Source organism: Pseudophryne corroboree, chromosome 3 (assembly GCF_028390025.1).
Source record: "Pseudophryne corroboree isolate aPseCor3 chromosome 3, aPseCor3.hap2, whole genome shotgun sequence".
Taxonomy (NCBI): domain Eukaryota; kingdom Metazoa; phylum Chordata; class Amphibia; order Anura; family Myobatrachidae; genus Pseudophryne; species Pseudophryne corroboree.
Genome location: NC_086446.1, coordinates 18,489,032 through 18,505,487, shown reverse-complemented (window position 1 = coordinate 18,505,487; position 16,456 = coordinate 18,489,032). Strand labels below are relative to the sequence as shown.

Below are 16,456 nucleotides of genomic sequence, written 5' to 3'. Positions count from 1 at the left end.
TCTGCGTAGCGATCATTTTAAAAAAACTGCGCGTGTGTATGCGCCGCTATGCACATGTGTGGCACACGGGTACAAAGAGCATTGTGATTTTGCACAGGTCCTAGCGACGCTGTCAGTCCCACTGGTGAACACAAGGTGATTGACAGGAAGTGGGAGCTTCTGGGTGGGAAGTGACCATTTTCTGGGAGTGTTTGGAAAAACGCAGGCGTGGCCGGGCGTTTGCTGTGCAGGTATCCGATGTCAATACCGGGTCCTTCGTCACGGCAATCATCGCACGAAATAAGTAACGAGAGGGCTGGTCTTGTTCTGAACAAAATGTGTTTGCTGCCGCTCTGCTGCATAGGCGTTCGCACTCCTGCAAAGTGAAAATACACTCCCCTGTGGGTGGTGACAATGCGTTTGCGCGGCTGCTAAAAGTAGCTAGCGAGCGATCAACTCGGAATGAGGGCCAATACCCCATAATGACTATGTGAAAAACGTTGTTTTGAGATTTTTTAACATTGATTAAAAATGAAAAACTAAGAAATCACAAGTGCATAAGTATTCACAGCCTTTGCCATGAAGCTCTAAATTGAGCTCAGGTGCATCCTTTTCCACTGATCATCCTTGAGATGTTCCTACAGCTTAATAGGAGTCCACCTGTAGTAAATTCAGTTGATTGGACATGGAAAGGCACACACCTGTCTATGGCCCTCATTTCCGAGTTGTTCACTCGCAAGCTGCTTTTAGCAGCTTTACACACGCTAAGCCGCCGCTTACTGGGAGTGAATCTTAGCTTATCAAAAATGTGAACGAAAGATTCGCAATATTGCGAAGAGACATCTCTGTGCAGTTTCTGAGTAGCTCGAGACTTACTCGGCATCTGCGATCAGTTCAGTGCTTGTCGTTCCTGGTTTGACGTCACAAACACACCCAGCGTTCGCCCAGACACTCCTCCGTTTCTTCAGCCACTCCCGTGTTTTTCCCAGAAACGGTAGCGTTTTTTCCCACACGCCCATAAAACGGCCTGTTTCCGCCCAGAAACACCCACTTCCTGTCAATCACATTACGATCACCAGAACGAAGAAAAAAACGTGAGTAAAATACCTAACTGCATAGCAAATTTACTTGGAGCAGTCGCACTGCGGACATTGTGCATGCGCACTAAGCGGAAAATCGCTGCGATGCGAAAAAATTTACAGAGCGAACAACTCGGAATGACCACCTATATAAGGTCCCACACTTGACAGTGCATGTCTGAGCACAAACCAAGCATGGAGTCAAAGAAATTGTAGCCCTCCCAGACAGGATTGTTTTGAGGCACAAATCCTGGGGAAGAGTACAGAAAAATATCTGCTGCTTTGAAGGTCCCAATGAGCACATTGGCCTCCATCATCCGTAAATGGAAGAAGTTCAGAATGACCAGGACACTTCCTAAAGCTAGCTGGCCGTCTAAACTGAGTGATCGGGGGAGAAGGTCCATAGTCAGGGAGGTGACCAAGAACCCAATGGTCACTCTGTCAGAGCTACAGCATTCCTCTGTGGGGAGAGGAGAACCTTCCAGAAGGACAACTGTCTCTGCAGCAATCCACCAATCATGGCCTGAGTGGCCAGATGGAAGCCACTCCTTAGTAAAAAGTACATGGCAGCCCACCTGGAGTTTGCCAAAATGCACCTGAAGGACTCTCAGACCATGAGAAACAAAATTCTCTGGTCTGATGAGACAGATATTTAACTCTTTGGCGTGAATGCCAGGCATCATGTTTGGAGGAAACCAGGAACTGCGAGACTAGTCAGGCTAGAGGGAAAGATGAGTGCAGCAATGTACAGATACATTCTGTATGAAAACCTGCTCCAGAGCGCTCTTGACCTCAGACTGAGGCAATGGTTCATCTTTCAGCAGGACAACGACCCTAAGCACACAGCCAATATATCAAAGGAGTGCCTTCAGGATAACTCTGTGAATGTCCTTGAGTGGCCCAGCCAGAGCCCAGACTTGAATCCGATTGAACATCTCTGGAGAGATCTGAAAATGGCTGTGCATCCAACCTGATGGAGCTTGAGAGGTGCTGCAAAGAGGAATGGGTGAAACTACCCAAAGATAGGTTTGCTAAGCTTGTGGCATCATATTCAAAAAGACTTGAGGCTGTAATTGCTGCCAAAGATGCATCAATAAAGTATTGAGCAAAGGCCGTGAATACTTATATACATGTGTGTGTGAATTTCCAATTATTTTAAATAAACATTTCAAATGTCAGCGTTAATATATACAGCGGACGCAAGGCGCATCTTATTACCATATACGATAAAAGTGCACTGATCGTCGCAGCACTATGTCACTATGTCCCTTAAAAGAAAGCAAGCAGTCGCACACGTATACTGAGGTCCAACGCTCAGAGATATATATATATTTGGTATTAAAAGTTATGCATTCAAAATAATATATGGACAGTATATCATTCAGTATAACATAAATAAATATATTTACAGAGTTACCGTTGCAAAAGAAGCAGTTACATAAGAATCAGTTGCAGCCAATATACATACGCAAGTTTCACTGGTCTCAGGCAGCCAGTCATCAGGTAGGAGACTTCTGATAAGGGTGTGTGTGTGAGAATGTATCAGAGCTGCCTGATTCTGGGTCTCTCTTTTTCTATAACAAAATAATGGGTGTATACAACAGTGGGTTTCATCTTCCATTGGTCCAGAGGCCAGACCTCTTAAGAACTTGACGGCTCATAGGTCAGTGTGAGGGCTTTTGTCCTATGTTACAGGCACATGTGTTTGCCCTCAGGGCCATGCTGTGAAGCCAGTTCCAACTGACCAGTATCCACACCTCTGCACATTATTCCATACATATCTTATATTACTCATATATTGCAGTCTCAGTGTGCAACGGTTTATTCGTAATGACCAGATTACTGATGGTAAAACACTGATTAATATGAGACTAAACATGATATGATTAACTTGTTCTGTCCCAGTTAAATATATATATATATATATATATATATCTGATGTTACACTCTTATATAAATACAATTATAATACAAGTCTTGGTGCTAAACATGTTTTGTCTATGTGTTGTATGAATATGACTTTGCGGCTTCGCTGTGCAAATGCGTATGCTCCCGTGTATCCTGTGCATGCTGCGTGTGTGCGTATGCATGGCGATTACGTGCACGCACAGAGACCACTCTGTTTGGAGTTTACATGTAGTGTGTATGTAATATTTTTTACTTTGACATGTGATTTCTTAGTTTTTTATTTTGAATAAAGTTGCAAAAATCTCAAACACTTTTTTCACGTTGTCATTATTGGGTATTGTGTGTAGAATTTTGAGGGGAAAAATGAATTTCACTTTGGAATACGGCTGTAACATAACAAAATGTATAACTGGCGTATAGCGGAGGTAGTGCCAATATTCAAAAAGGAAAGCAAAGCTGAACCGGGTAATTATAGACCAGTTAGTCTTACATCTATAGTGGGGATAGTATTCAGAAGTTTCTTGAAGCCAGTAAGGTCATTAAAAGGACAGTTCATGTCAAACCAACTTACTTGGCTTTTATGAAACCATAAGTGCGAACCTTGATCAGGGTAAGGGGGTGGATGTAATCTTTTTAGACTTTGCCAAAGCTTTCGACACAGTACCACATGTCAGGGGCTGGTCTGATTGTGTTCCCGGTAATGACCTGGGTGAGCCAGTGGAGGGCGCAGGGAGGCAGAAGTTAGGTGGCTTGAGACATGGGCAAGTCATATGCTGGAGCACTCCAGAAGTTTACACAGTGAGCACAGAGAATTGGCCAGACCTGAAGCAGAGGCGCGGAGACTAACTCGCAAGGGGTTTTCGCCAGTGACCCCTGCCAGAGGATATGGTCTTCACTGCGCCTGACGGGTAGGTCGCAGCCCTCTGCTCAGGTTCCTCTGTGGAGGCTGTGAGACACTCGGGTATACAGGGATGCTTAATACCGGATTTGTCACAATCCCATGTAGTTTCTCCTCCATGCCTGGGGTGGCGCTCTCTGCTCTGGTGTTCAGAGTTCTGCTCTGTATCTGCAGCTTGATTAGTAGCTGCTACCACAGCTGTGAGCAGCACCTGTACTCACTACTTAGGCCAGCCACACAGGCTCCCTGTTACCAGTTCATCGAGTCAAGATTGTTACAGCTCCTGGTCATGCTGATCTCTGCTGCTAAATCGACCAAAGAACTGCCAGTGCTCTTGTTCCCAGCGAGTTTCTCAGCAGTCTACCCCAGTGTCTCCGGTGCTTCCAGCATTAACTGCTGCACAGCTTCCAGCGTTCTCAAACAGCTTCTGGACTTTAATGTGTCTCGGTCATCAGCGTGCTGGGAGTCAGTGTCTGCATCAGAGTCTTTAAGTATTATTTTCAAGTTCCTAGAATCATCAGTGTCTCCAGTCACCGTGTACTACTTTGCAAACCACTAGTGTCTTTAATTATTATTCTCAAGTTCCTGGAATCATCAGCGTCTCCAGTCACCGTTTACAAGTCTGCAAATCACCAGTGTGTTAAATCATCATTCACAAGTTCCTTAACTCATCAGCACCTTTAGTCACCGTTCACAAGTTTACTAATCATCAGTGCCATCCTGTGTTCCAGTTACAGTGCAGTCCTGCAGTCCAGCTACAGTGCAATCCTGCAGTCCAGCTACAGTGCAATCCTGCAACCCTGGTACGTGCATACTCTACCACAGTCTACATCATTCTCATGTACTCACAGTTTCCTGGCATTCCATGTCCCCTCAGTTTTCCCTTTGTGTTCTCTAGTTATTCCTGCTTTATATTTATTGTTTACAGTTGTACGTTGCTTTAATAAACTAGTTATTATTCCGTGAACCTCAGTCCCTGCTAATTTGTTTTCACACTGGGAGATCCAAACTAATTCTGACAGTATGAACTGGCCAAAAACAAACAGCAGGGGAGATAATTGCAGTCTGCCTGAGGGAGTTTTCTCACAGCTCGTTAACCCCTCACCTCCCGGGACATCACCACCTTTAGATTTGTTACAACTGGGGGTTTTAAAGGAGAAGTTAGACCAGCTACAGACTTTAGTGTCCGGTATTCTATGCGTTCTAACTGAATTCCTGGGGAGACTGGTGGACCCCAGTAAAATAGCTCCAGAAAAGGAGTTTTGTTCTGACCCATGGACTGGGCATGCTAGGGGCACCTCTCCTCCTCGGACAAGAGGCAAGTTCCAAAGTTTCCTTCGACCTAGCCTCTCTGAAACAGAACGCCAGTATCGTAGAGACTATAAACTTTGCCTGTATTGTGGGGGTCAAGGACATTTTATTTTAACCTGTCCCATTCGAAAACCAAGAAATGAGGGCAGAGTGTATCTCCAATCTTTAAATACCATCTGTCACAAAACTGGTCTTCCACCTAGAGTTTCCAAGCCTGTCGCCCCAGGAGGGGGTTCTTCAGAGTGTCCAGCCCCAAAAAGGGGTTCTTCAGAGTATCTTGCCCCAAGAAGGGGTTCTTCAGAGTGTCCAGCCCCAGTGAGGGGTTCTTCAGAGTGTCCAGCCCCAGTGAGGGGTTCTTCAGAGTGTCCAGCCCCAGTGAGGGGTTCTTCAGAGTGTCCAGCCCCAGTGAGGGGTTCTTCAGAGTGTCCAGCCCCAGTGAGGGGTTCTTCAGAGTGTCCAGCCAAAGAGACTACAGAGTGCTGCCCAGCCCGAGAGTCTACAGAGGGCTGCCCAGCCTGAGAGTCTACAGAAGGCTGCCCAGCCCGAGAGTCTACAGAGGGCTGCCCAGCCCGAGAGTCTACAGAGTGCTGCCCAGCCCGAGAGTCTACAGAGGGCTGCCCAGCCCGAGAGTCTACAGAGGGCTGCCCAGCCCGAGAGTCTACAGAGGGCTGCCCAGCCCAAGAGTCTACAGAGTGCTGCCCAGCCCGAGAGTCTACAGAGTGCTGCCCAGCCCGAGAGTCTACAGAGGGCTGCCCAGCCCGAGAGTCTACAGAGGGCTGCCCAGCCCGAGAGTCTACAGAGGGCTGCCCAGCCCGAGAGTCTACAGAGGGCTGCCCAGCCCGAGAGTCTACAGAGGGCTGCCCAGCCCGAGAGTCTACAGAGGGCTGCCCAGCCCGAGAGTCTACAGAGGGCTGCCCAGCCCAGTAAAGTGGGGGCTCTTGCCTCAGGCCAGCCCCGGGAAGAGGGGGCTCCTGCCTCAGCCCAGCCCCGTGAAGAGGGGACTCTTGCCTCAGCCCAGCCCCGTGAAGAGGGGACTCTTGCCTCAGCCCAGCCCCGTGAAGAGGGGGCTCTTGCCTCAGCCCAGCCCCGTGAAAAGGGGGCTCTTGCCTCAGCCCAGCCCCGTGAAGAGGGGGCTCTTGCCTCAGCCCAGCCCCGTGAAGAGGGGGCTCTTGCCTCAGCCCAGCCCCGTGACGAGGGGGCTTCTGCCTTAGTTCAGCCCCGTGACGAGGGGACTATGAGCATTATGTCAATCTCAGAAGAAGAATCTAGCACTCTTGTTTCTCACAACACAGGCCATATATCTAGACACACAGGCACTGTTGTAGTCCTGGGTTCCAATTCTACTACTAACTTGTTGGCTCACGATTTGGGTACAGCCCAGTCCCCCAGGACTTCCAGGAAGGACCAAATCCAAAAAATACTATCCAAGCCTCTAATCAAAGTTCAGTTAGGATCATCATATATTTCTGACCAGTCTCCTGAAAGTCTGTCCCCTCCTCAGTGTCCTGATGATCCATCTCCAGTGTTTCCAGAAAATCAAGTTTCCACTTCACAGAATTCATCCAACGCTCCATCTTTGGATTACTTTGATGGAGATTTAACGCAATACTACGCACTAGTTAATCGATATGTTTCTATGATGGAGACAGATCTTTCCCTCGGAATTACTCCATCCAACATAGTTAAACTTTTATTCCTGACCTTCAGAGGAGAAGCCGCGGCTTGGGCTAGTCCACTAATTGAGACCAATGACCTAGTTCTTCTCAATCTTGTGGCCTTCAGTGAAATGGTAATTAAGAAATTCAATTCATGGTCTTACCAGTCTTCAGTCCCAATTGAGGTTCCTGCCCAGCCGGGGTCATCTAAGGTTCCTATCTATCTTGATTCATCCGAGAATCCTGTTGCCAGCTTAGAGACTCCAGCAATCAGCTTACCTGATGGTTTTCTTCAGCTCCAGTCTATTGTTCCTACTGGGAAATCCACAAAAAGGAGAAAGAAGAAAAAGGGAAAATCTAAGTTGAAAGCCTCTGTTGGACTTCCTTGGCAGCATGAGGACAACCTGATATGCCCTCTACCTTTTGATTCAGACTCTGACGTGTTGAGCGTCTGGAATCCGCTCCTTAGGGAGGGGGTACTGTCACAATCCCATGTAGTTTCTCCTCCATGCCTGGGGTGGCGCTCTCTGCTCTGGTGTTCAGAGTTCTGCTCTGTATCTGCAGCTTGATTAGTAGCTGCTACCACAGCTGTGAGCAGCACCTGTACTCACTACTTAGGCCAGCCACACAGGCTCCCTGTTGCCAGTTCATCGAGTCAAGATTGTTACAGCTCCTGGTCATGCTGATCTCTGCTGCTAAATCGACCAAAGAACTGCCAGTGCTCTTGTTCCCAGCGAGTTTCTCCGCAGTCTACCCCAGTGTCTCCGGTGCTTCCAGCATTAACTGCTGCACAGCTTCCAGCGTTCTCAAACAGCTTCTGGACTTTAATGTGTCTCGGTCATCAGCGTGCTGGGAGTCAGTGTCTGCATCAGAGTCTTTAAGTATTATTTTCAAGTTCCTAGAATCATCAGTGTCTCCAGTCACCGTGTACTACTTTGCAAACCACTAGTGTCTTTAATTATTATTCTCAAGTTCCTGGAATCATCAGCGTCTTCAGTCACCGTTTACAAGTCTGCAAATCAGCAGTGTCTTAAATCATCATTCACAAGTTCCTTAACTCATCAGCACCTTTAGTCATCGTTCACAAGTTTACTAATCATCAGTGCCATCCTTTGTTCCAGTTACAGTGCAGTCCTGCAGTCCAGCTACAGTGCAATCCTGCAACCCTGGTACGTGCATACTCTACCACAGTCTACATCATTCTCATGTACTCACAGTTTCCTGGCATCCCATGTCCCCTCCGTTTTCCCTTTGTGTTCTCTAGTTATTCCTGCTTTATATTTATTGTTTACAGTTGTACGTTGCTTTAATAAACTAGTTATTATTCCGTGAACCTCAGTCCCTGCTAATATGTTTTCACACTGGGAGATCCAAACGAATTCTGACAGTATGAACTGGCCAAAAACAAACAGCAGGGGAGATAATTGCAGTCTGCCTGAGGGAGTTTCTCACAGCTCGTTAACCCCTCACCTCCCGGGACATCACCTTATTTAGATTTGTTACAACTGGGGGTTTTAAAGGAGAAGTTAGACCAGCTACAGACTTTAGTGTCCGGTATTCTATGCGTTCTAACTGAATTCCTGGGGAGACTGGTGGACCCCAGTAAAATAGCTCCAGAAAAGGAGTTTTCTTCTGACCCATGGACTGGGCATGCTAGGGGCACCTCTCCTCCTCGGACAAGAGGCAAGTTCCAAAGTTTCCCTCGACCTAGCCTCTCTGAAACAGAACGCCAGTATCGTAGAGACTATAAACTTTGCCTGTATTGTGGGGGTCAAGGACATTTTATTTTAACCTGTCCCATTCGAAAACCAAGAAATGAGGGCAGAGTGTATCTCCAATCTTTAAATACCATCTGTCACAAAACTGGTCTTCCACCTAGAGTTTCCAAGCCTGTCACCCCAGGAGGGGGTTCTTCAGAGTGTCCAGCCCCAAAAAGGGGTTCTTCAGAGTATCTTGCCCCAAGAAGGGGTTCTTCAGAATGTCCAGCTCCAGTGAGGGGTTCAGAGCGTCCACCCCCAGTAAGGGGTTCTTCTGAGTGTCCAGCCCCAAGAGGGGGTTCTTCAGAGCGTCCAGCCCCAAGAGGGGGTTCTTCAGAGCGTCCAGCCCCAAGAGGGGGTTCTTCAGAGCGTCCAGCCCCAAGAGGGGTTCTTCAGAGCGTCCAGCCCCAGTGAGGGGTTCTTCAGAGTGTCCAGCCCCAGTGAGGGGTTCTTCAGAGTGTCCAGCCCCAGTGAGGGGTTCTTCAGAGTGTCCAGCCCCAGTGAGGGGTTCTTCAGAGTGTCCAGCCCCAGTGAGGGGTTCAGAGCGTCCAGCCCCAGTGAGGGGTTCAGAGCGTCCAGCCCCAGTGAGGGGTTCAGAGGGTCCATCCAAAGAGACTACAGAGCGCTGCCCAGCCCAAGAGTCTACAGAGTGCTGCCCAGCCCGAGAGTCTACAGAGTGCTGCCCAGCCCGAGAGTCTACAGAGGGCTGCCCAGCCCGAGAGTCTACAGAGGGCTGCCCAGCCCGAGAGTCTACAGAGGGCTGCCCAGCCCGAGAGTCTACAGAGGGCTGCCCAGCCCGAGAGTCTACAGAGGGCTGCCCAGCCCGAGAGTCTACAGAGGGCTGCCCAGTAAAGTGGGGGCTCTTGCCTCAGGCCAGCCCCGGGAAGAGGGGGCTCTTGCCTCAGCCCAGCCCCGTGAAGAGGGGGCTCTTGCCTCAGCCCAGCCCCGTGAAGAGGGGGCTCTTGCCTCAGCCCAGCCCCGTGAAGAGGGGGCTCTTGCCTCAGCCCAGCCTCGTGAAGAGGGGGCTCTTGCCTCAGCCCAGCCCCGTGCAGAGGGGGCTCTTGCCTCAGCCCAGCCCCGTGAAGAGGGGGCTCTTGCCTCAGCCCAGCCCCGTGAAGAGGGGGCTCTTGCCTCAGCCCAGCCCCGTGAAGAGGGGGCTCTTGCCTCAGCCCAGCCCCGTGAAGAGGGGGCTCTTGCCTCAGCCCAGCCCCGTGACGAGGGGGCTCTTGCCTCAGCCCAGCCCCGTGAAGAGGGGGCTCTTGCCTCAGCCCAGCCCCGTGACGAGGGGGCTTCTGCCTTAGTTCAGCCCCGTGAAGAGGGGGCTTTTGCCTTAGTTCAGCCCCGTGACGAGGGGACTATGAGCATTATGTCAATCTCAGAAGAAGAATCTAGCACTCTCGTTTCTCACAACACAGGCCATATATCTAGACACATAGGCACTGTTGTAGTCCTGGGTTCCAATTCTACTACTAACTTGTTGGCTCACGATTTGGGTACAGCCCAGTCCCCCAGGACTTCCAGGAAGGACCAAATCCAAAAAATACCATCCAAGCCTCTAATCAAAGTTCAGTTAGGATCATCATATATTTCTGACCAATCTCCTGAAAGTCTGTCCCCTCCTCAGTGTCCTGATGATCCATCTCCAGTGTTTCCAGAAAATCAAGTTTCCACTTCACAGAATTCATCCAACGCTCCATCTTTGGATTACTTTGATGGAGATTTAACGCAATACTACGCACTAGTTAATCGATATGTTTCTATGATGGAGACAGATCTTTCCCTCGGAATTACTCCATCCAACATAGTTAAACTTTTATTCCTGACCTTCAGAGGAGAAGCCGCGGCTTGGGCTAGTCCACTAATTGAGACCAATGACCCAGTTCTTCTCAATCGTGTGGCCTTCAGTGAAATGGTAATTAAGAAATTAAATTCATGGTCTTACCAGTCTTCAGTCCCAATTGAGGTTCCTGCCCAGCCGGGGTCATCTAAGGTTCCTATCTATCTTGATTCATCCGAGAATCCTGTTGCCAGCTTAGAGACTCCAGCAATCAGCTTACCTGTTGGTTTTCTTCAGCTCCAGTCTATTGTTCCTACTGGGAAATCCACAAAAAGGAGAAAGAAGAAAAAGGGAAAATCTAAGTTGAAAGCCTCTGTTGGACTTCCTTGGCAGCATGAGGACAACCTGATATGCCCTCTACCTTTTGATTCAGACTCTGACGTGTTGAGCGTCTGGAATCCGCTCCTTAGGGAGGGGGTACTGTCACAATCCCATGTAGTTTCTCCTCCATGCCTGGGGTGGCGCTCTCTGCTCTGGTGTTCAGAGTTCTGCTCTGTATCTGCAGCTTGATTAGTAGCTGCTACCACAGATGTGAGCAGCACCTGTACTCACTACTTAGGCCAGCCACACAGGCTCCCTGTTGCCAGTTCATCGAGTCAAGATTGTTACAGCTCCTGGTCATGCTGATCTCTGCTGCTAAATCGACCAAAGAACTGCCAGTGCTCTTGTTCCCAGCGAGTTTCTCCGCAGTCTACCCCAGTGTCTCCGGTGCTTCCAGCATTAACTGCTGCACAGCTTCCAGCGTTCTCAAACAGCTTCTGGACTTTAATGTGTCTCGGTCATCAGCGTGCTGGGAGTCAGTGTCTGCATCAGAGTCTTTAAGTATTATTTTCAAGTTCCTAGAATCATCAGTGTCTCCAGTCACCGTGTACTACTTTGCAAACCACTAGTGTCTTTAATTATTATTCTCAAGTTCCTGGAATCATCAGCGTCTTCAGTCACCGTTTACAAGTCTGCAAATCAGCAGTGTCTTAAATCATCATCATTCACAAGTTCCTTAACTCATCAGCACCTTTAGTCACCGTTCACAAGTTTACTAATCATCAGTGCCATCCTTTGTTCCAGTTACAGTGCAGTCCTACAGACCAGCTACAGTGCAATCCTGCAACCCTGGTACGTGCATACTCTACCACAGTCTACATCATTCTCATGTACTCACAGTTTCCTGGCATCCCATGTCCCCTCAGTTTTCCCTTTGTGTTCTCTAGTTATTCCTGCTTTATATTTATTGTTTACAGTTGTACGTTGCTTTAATAAACTAGTTATTATTCCGTGAACCTCAGTCCCTGCTAATATGTTTTCACACTGGGAGATCCAAACGAATTCTGACAGTATGAACTGGCCAAAAACAAACAGCAGGGGAGATAATTGCAGTCTGCCTGAGGGAGTTTCTCACAGCTCGTTAACCCCTCACCTCCCGGGACATCACCTTCTTTAGATTTGTTACAACTGGGGGTTTTAAAGGAGAAGTTAGACCAGCTGCAGACTTTAGTGTCCGGTATTCTATGCGTTCTAACTGAATTCCTGGGGAGACTGGTGGACCCCTGTAAAATAGCTCCAGAAAAGGAGTTTTCTTCTGACCCATGGACTGGGCATGCTAGGGGCACCTCTCCTCCTCGGACAAGAGGCAAGTTCCAAAGTTTCCCTCGACCTAGCCTCTCTGAAACAGAACGCCAGTATCGTAGAGACTATAAACTTTGCCTGTATTGTGGGGGTCAAGGACATTTTATTTTAACCTGTCCCATTCGAAAACCAAGAAATGAGGGCAGAGTGTATCTCCAATCTTTAAATACCATCTGTCACAAAACTGGTATTCCACCTAGAGTTTCCAAGCCTGTCGCCCCAGGAGGGGGTTCTTCAGAATGTCCAGCCCCAAAAAGAGGTTCTTCAGAGTATCTTGCCCCAAGAAGGGGTTCTTCAGAGTGTCCAGCCCCAGTGAGGGGTTCAGAGCGTCCACCCCCAGTGAGGGGTTCTTCTGAGTGTCCAGCCCCAAGAGGGGGTTCTTCAGAGCGTCCAGCTCCAAGAGGGGGTTCTTCAGAGCGTCCAGCCCCAAGAGGGGGTTCTTCAGAGCGTCCAGCCCCAAGAGGGGTTCTTCAGAGCGTCCTGCCCCAGTGAGGGGTTCTTCAGAGTGTCCAGCCCCAGTGAGGGGTTCTTCAGAGTGTCCAGCCCCAGTGAGGGGTTCTTCAGAGTGTCCAGCCCCAGTGAGGGGTTCTTCAGAGTGTCCAGCCCCAGTGAGGGGTTCAGAGCGTTCTTCAGAGTGTCCAGCCCCAGTGAGGGGTTCAGAGCATCCAGCCCCAGTGAGGGGTTCAGAGGGTCCAGCCAAAGAGACTACAGAGCGCTGCCCAGCCAAAGAGACTACAGAGCGCTGCCCAGCCAGAGAGACTACAGAGTGCTGCCCAGCCCGAGAGTCTACAGAGTGCTGCCCAGCCCGAGAGTCTACAGAGTGCTGCCCAGCCCGAGAGTCTACAGAGTGCTGCCCAGCCCGAGAGTCTACAGAGTGCTGCCCAGCCCGAGAGTCTACAGAGTGCTGCCCAGCCCGAGAGTCTACAGAGGGCTGCCCAGTAAAGTGGGGGCTCTTGCCTCAGGCCAGCCCCGGGAAGAGGGGGCTCCTGCCTCAGCCCAGCCCCGTGAAGAGGGGACTCTTGCCTCAGCCCAGACCCGTGAAGAGGGGGCTCTTGCCTCAGCCCAGCCCCGTGAAGAGAGGGCTCTTGCCTCAGCCCAGCCCCGTGAAGAGGGGGCTCTTGCCTCAGCCCAGCCCCGTGAAGAGGGGGCTCTTGCCTCAGCCCAGCCCCGTGAAGAGGGGGCTCTTGCCTCAGCCCAGCCCCGTGAAGAGGGGGCTCTTGCCTCAGCCCAGCCCCGTGAAGAGGGGGCTTTTGCCTCAGCCCAGCCCAGTGAAGAGGGGGCTCTTGCCTCAGCCCAGCCCCGTGACGAGGGGGCTTCTGCCTTAGTTCAGCCCCGTGAAGAGGGGGCTTTTGCCTTAGTTCAGCCCCGTGACAAGGGGACTATGAGCATTATGTCAATCTCAGAAGAAGAATCTAGCACTCTCGTTTCTCACAACACAGGCCATATATCTAGACACATAGGCACTGTTGTAGTCCTGGGTTCCAATTCTACTACTAACTTGTTGGCTCACGATTTGGGTACAGCCCAGTCCCCCAGGACTTCCAGGAAGGACCAAATCCAAAAAATACCATCCAAGCCTCTAATCAAAGTTCAGTTAGGATCATCATATATTTCTGACCAGTCTCCTGAAAGTCTGTCCCCTCCTCAGTGTCCTGATGATCCATCTCCAGTGTTTCCAGAAAATCAAGTTTCCACTTCACAGAATTCATCCAACGCTCCATCTTTGGATTACTTTGATGGAGATTTAACGCAATACTACGCACTAGTTAATCGATATGTTTCTATGATGGAGACAGATCTTTCCCTCGGAATTACTCCATCCAACATAGTTAAACTTTTATTCCTGACCTTCAGAGGAGAAGCCACGGCTTGGGCTAGTCCACTAATTGAGACCAATGACCCAGTTCTTCTCAATCTTGTGGCCTTCAGTGAAATGGTAATTAAGAAATTCAATTCATGGTCTTACCAGTCTTCAGTCCCAATTGAGGTTCCTGCCCAGCCGGGGTCATCTAAGGTTCCTATCTATCTTGATTCATCCGAGAATCCTGTTGCCAGCTTAGACTCCAGCAATCAGCTTACCTGTTGGTTTTCTTCAGCTCCAGTCTATTGTTCCTACTGGGAAATCCACAAAAAGGAGAAAGAAGAAAAAGGGAAAATTCTAGTTGAAAGCCTCTGTTGGACTTCCTTGGCAGCATGAGGACACCCTGATATGCCCTCTACCTTTTGATTCAGACTCTGACGTGTTGAGCGTCTGGAATCCGCTCCTTAGGGAGGGGGTACTGTCACAATCCCATGTAGTTTCTCCTCCATGCCTGGGGTGGTACTCTCTGCTCTGGTGTTCAGAGTTCTGCTCTGTATCTGCAGCTTGATTAGTAGCTGCTACCACAGCTGTGAGCAGCACCTGTACTCACTACTTACGCCAGCCACACAGGCTCCCTGTTGCCAGTTCATCGAGTCAAGATTGTTACAGCTCCTGGTCATGCTGATCTCTGCTGCTAAATCGACCAAAGAACTGCCAGTGCTCTTGTTCCCGGAGAGTTTCTCAGCAGTCTACCCCAGTGTCTCTGGTGCTTCCAGCATTAACTGCTGCACAGTTTCCAGCATTCTCAAGCAGCTTCTGGACTTTAATGTGTCTCGGTCATCAGCGTGCTGGGAGTCAGTGTCTGCATCAGAGTCTTTAAGTATTATTTTCAAGTTCCTAGAATCATCAGTGTCTCCAGTCACCGTGTACTACTTTGCAAACCACTAGTGTCTTTAATTATTATTCTCAAGTTCCTGGAATCATCAGCGTCTTCAGTCACCGTTTACAAGTCTGCAAATCAGCAGTGTCTTAAATCATCATTCACAAGTTCCTTAACTCATCAGCACCTTTAGTCACCGTTCACAAGTTTACTAATCATCAGTGCCATCCTGTGTTCCAGTTACAGTGCAGTCCTGCAGTCCAGCTACAGTGCAATCCTGCAACCCTGGTACGTGCATACTCTACCACAGTCTACATCATTATCATGTACTCACAGTTTCCTGGCATCCCATGTCCCCTCGGTTTTCCCTTTGTGTTCTCTAGTTATTCCTGCTTTATATTTATTGTTTACAGTTGTACGTTGCTTTAATAAACTAGTTATTATTCCGTGAACCTCAGTCCCTGCTAATATGTTTTCACACTGGGAGATCCAAACGAATTCTGACAGGATTATACTGAAGTGCTTAACCATCGATGGTGAGTCCGATGGTGACATGAAAAAGTAAGTATATTGGAGATGGTGAACTCTGGAGTGCTTGGGTAGCTGAGGATATCCGGAGCGTGTGAGAGGAATCCTGGGCTGAGCACCGCAGACTGGTAACACACTGAGATGGAGATAGTGGAAGTCTCTGGCAGCAAGTAAGTAACCGGGAAAGGCAGGTACAGCAGGACACAGGTAAACGGATCTCTGGAGCAAGCTTGGAGCCTTGAGAGCGATGCTGGAGAACTTGCAGGATAATTGACAAGTTGTTCAAGGCAATGAGGACTCTGGGAAGCCTGCTTATATCCCCCCAGAAGGATGCTGATTGGTTGCTGCTGGCAGCAGCAGCATGCACAGAACCAGGAAGTAATTACCTGGATACCTGGATCATGTGACTCTGGATTATGTGACTCTGCCAGAGTCAGTGGAAATCATGCTAGTAACTACTGAAAGCACCAGTGGCTGATCTTCGGCACAGAATACACCAGCGTACCGGTAAGTGGCATGTGCGAGCAGTGCATGAACTGTGGTTCCTGACAGTACCCCTCCCTTTTAGGATGGGCACCGAACACCCACGAGGCTTGGAAGGATTGTCCCTGTGGAAGGCTGATATCAGACGAGGAGCGTGAACATCAGAGGCATTAACCCAGCTTCTCTCTTCTGGGCCATAGCCCTTCCAATCGATGAGATACTGGATATGCCCATATCTCTGGCGAGAATCCACAATTTTATTGACCTCGAACTCAACTCCTCGACGGGTGTAGACTCTGGGGGACTCAGGGGAAGATTTTTGGAAGCGGTTAAGAATGAGAGGCTGCAGCAAAGAGATGTGGAAAGAATTAGGTATTCTCAGGTAGGCTGGTAGTTTTAACTTGTATGCCACAGGATTAATAATTTGTTCCACGGAGTATGGGCCTATGAATCGAGGGGCAAACTTCATGGAAGGAACCCTTAACCGTAGATTCCGAGTGGAGAGCCAAACTTTGTCTCCAGGTTTCATCAGAGGAACAGCTCGCCGTTTGCGATCAGCAAAGATTTTATATCGCTTGGAAGCTTTCTTGAGCGAGACATGGACATTTTTCCAAACTAGAGAGAAGTGCTTGAGTGTAGAAGATGCAGCTGGCACTTCTAAAGCTGGTAGCGCCTCGAAGTTAGGTGGACGCGGATGTTGACCGTACACAATATAGA

The 16,456-nt window shown here is 49.2% G+C and overlaps 1 protein-coding gene across 1 annotated transcript in view; it reads left to right on the top strand.

Annotated features, from left to right (window-relative positions):
• Positions 1-16,456, top strand: part of LOC135057020 (zinc finger protein 585A-like) — a 305,581-nt gene that overhangs the window by 9,479 nt on the left and 279,646 nt on the right. The window lies entirely within an intron of this gene.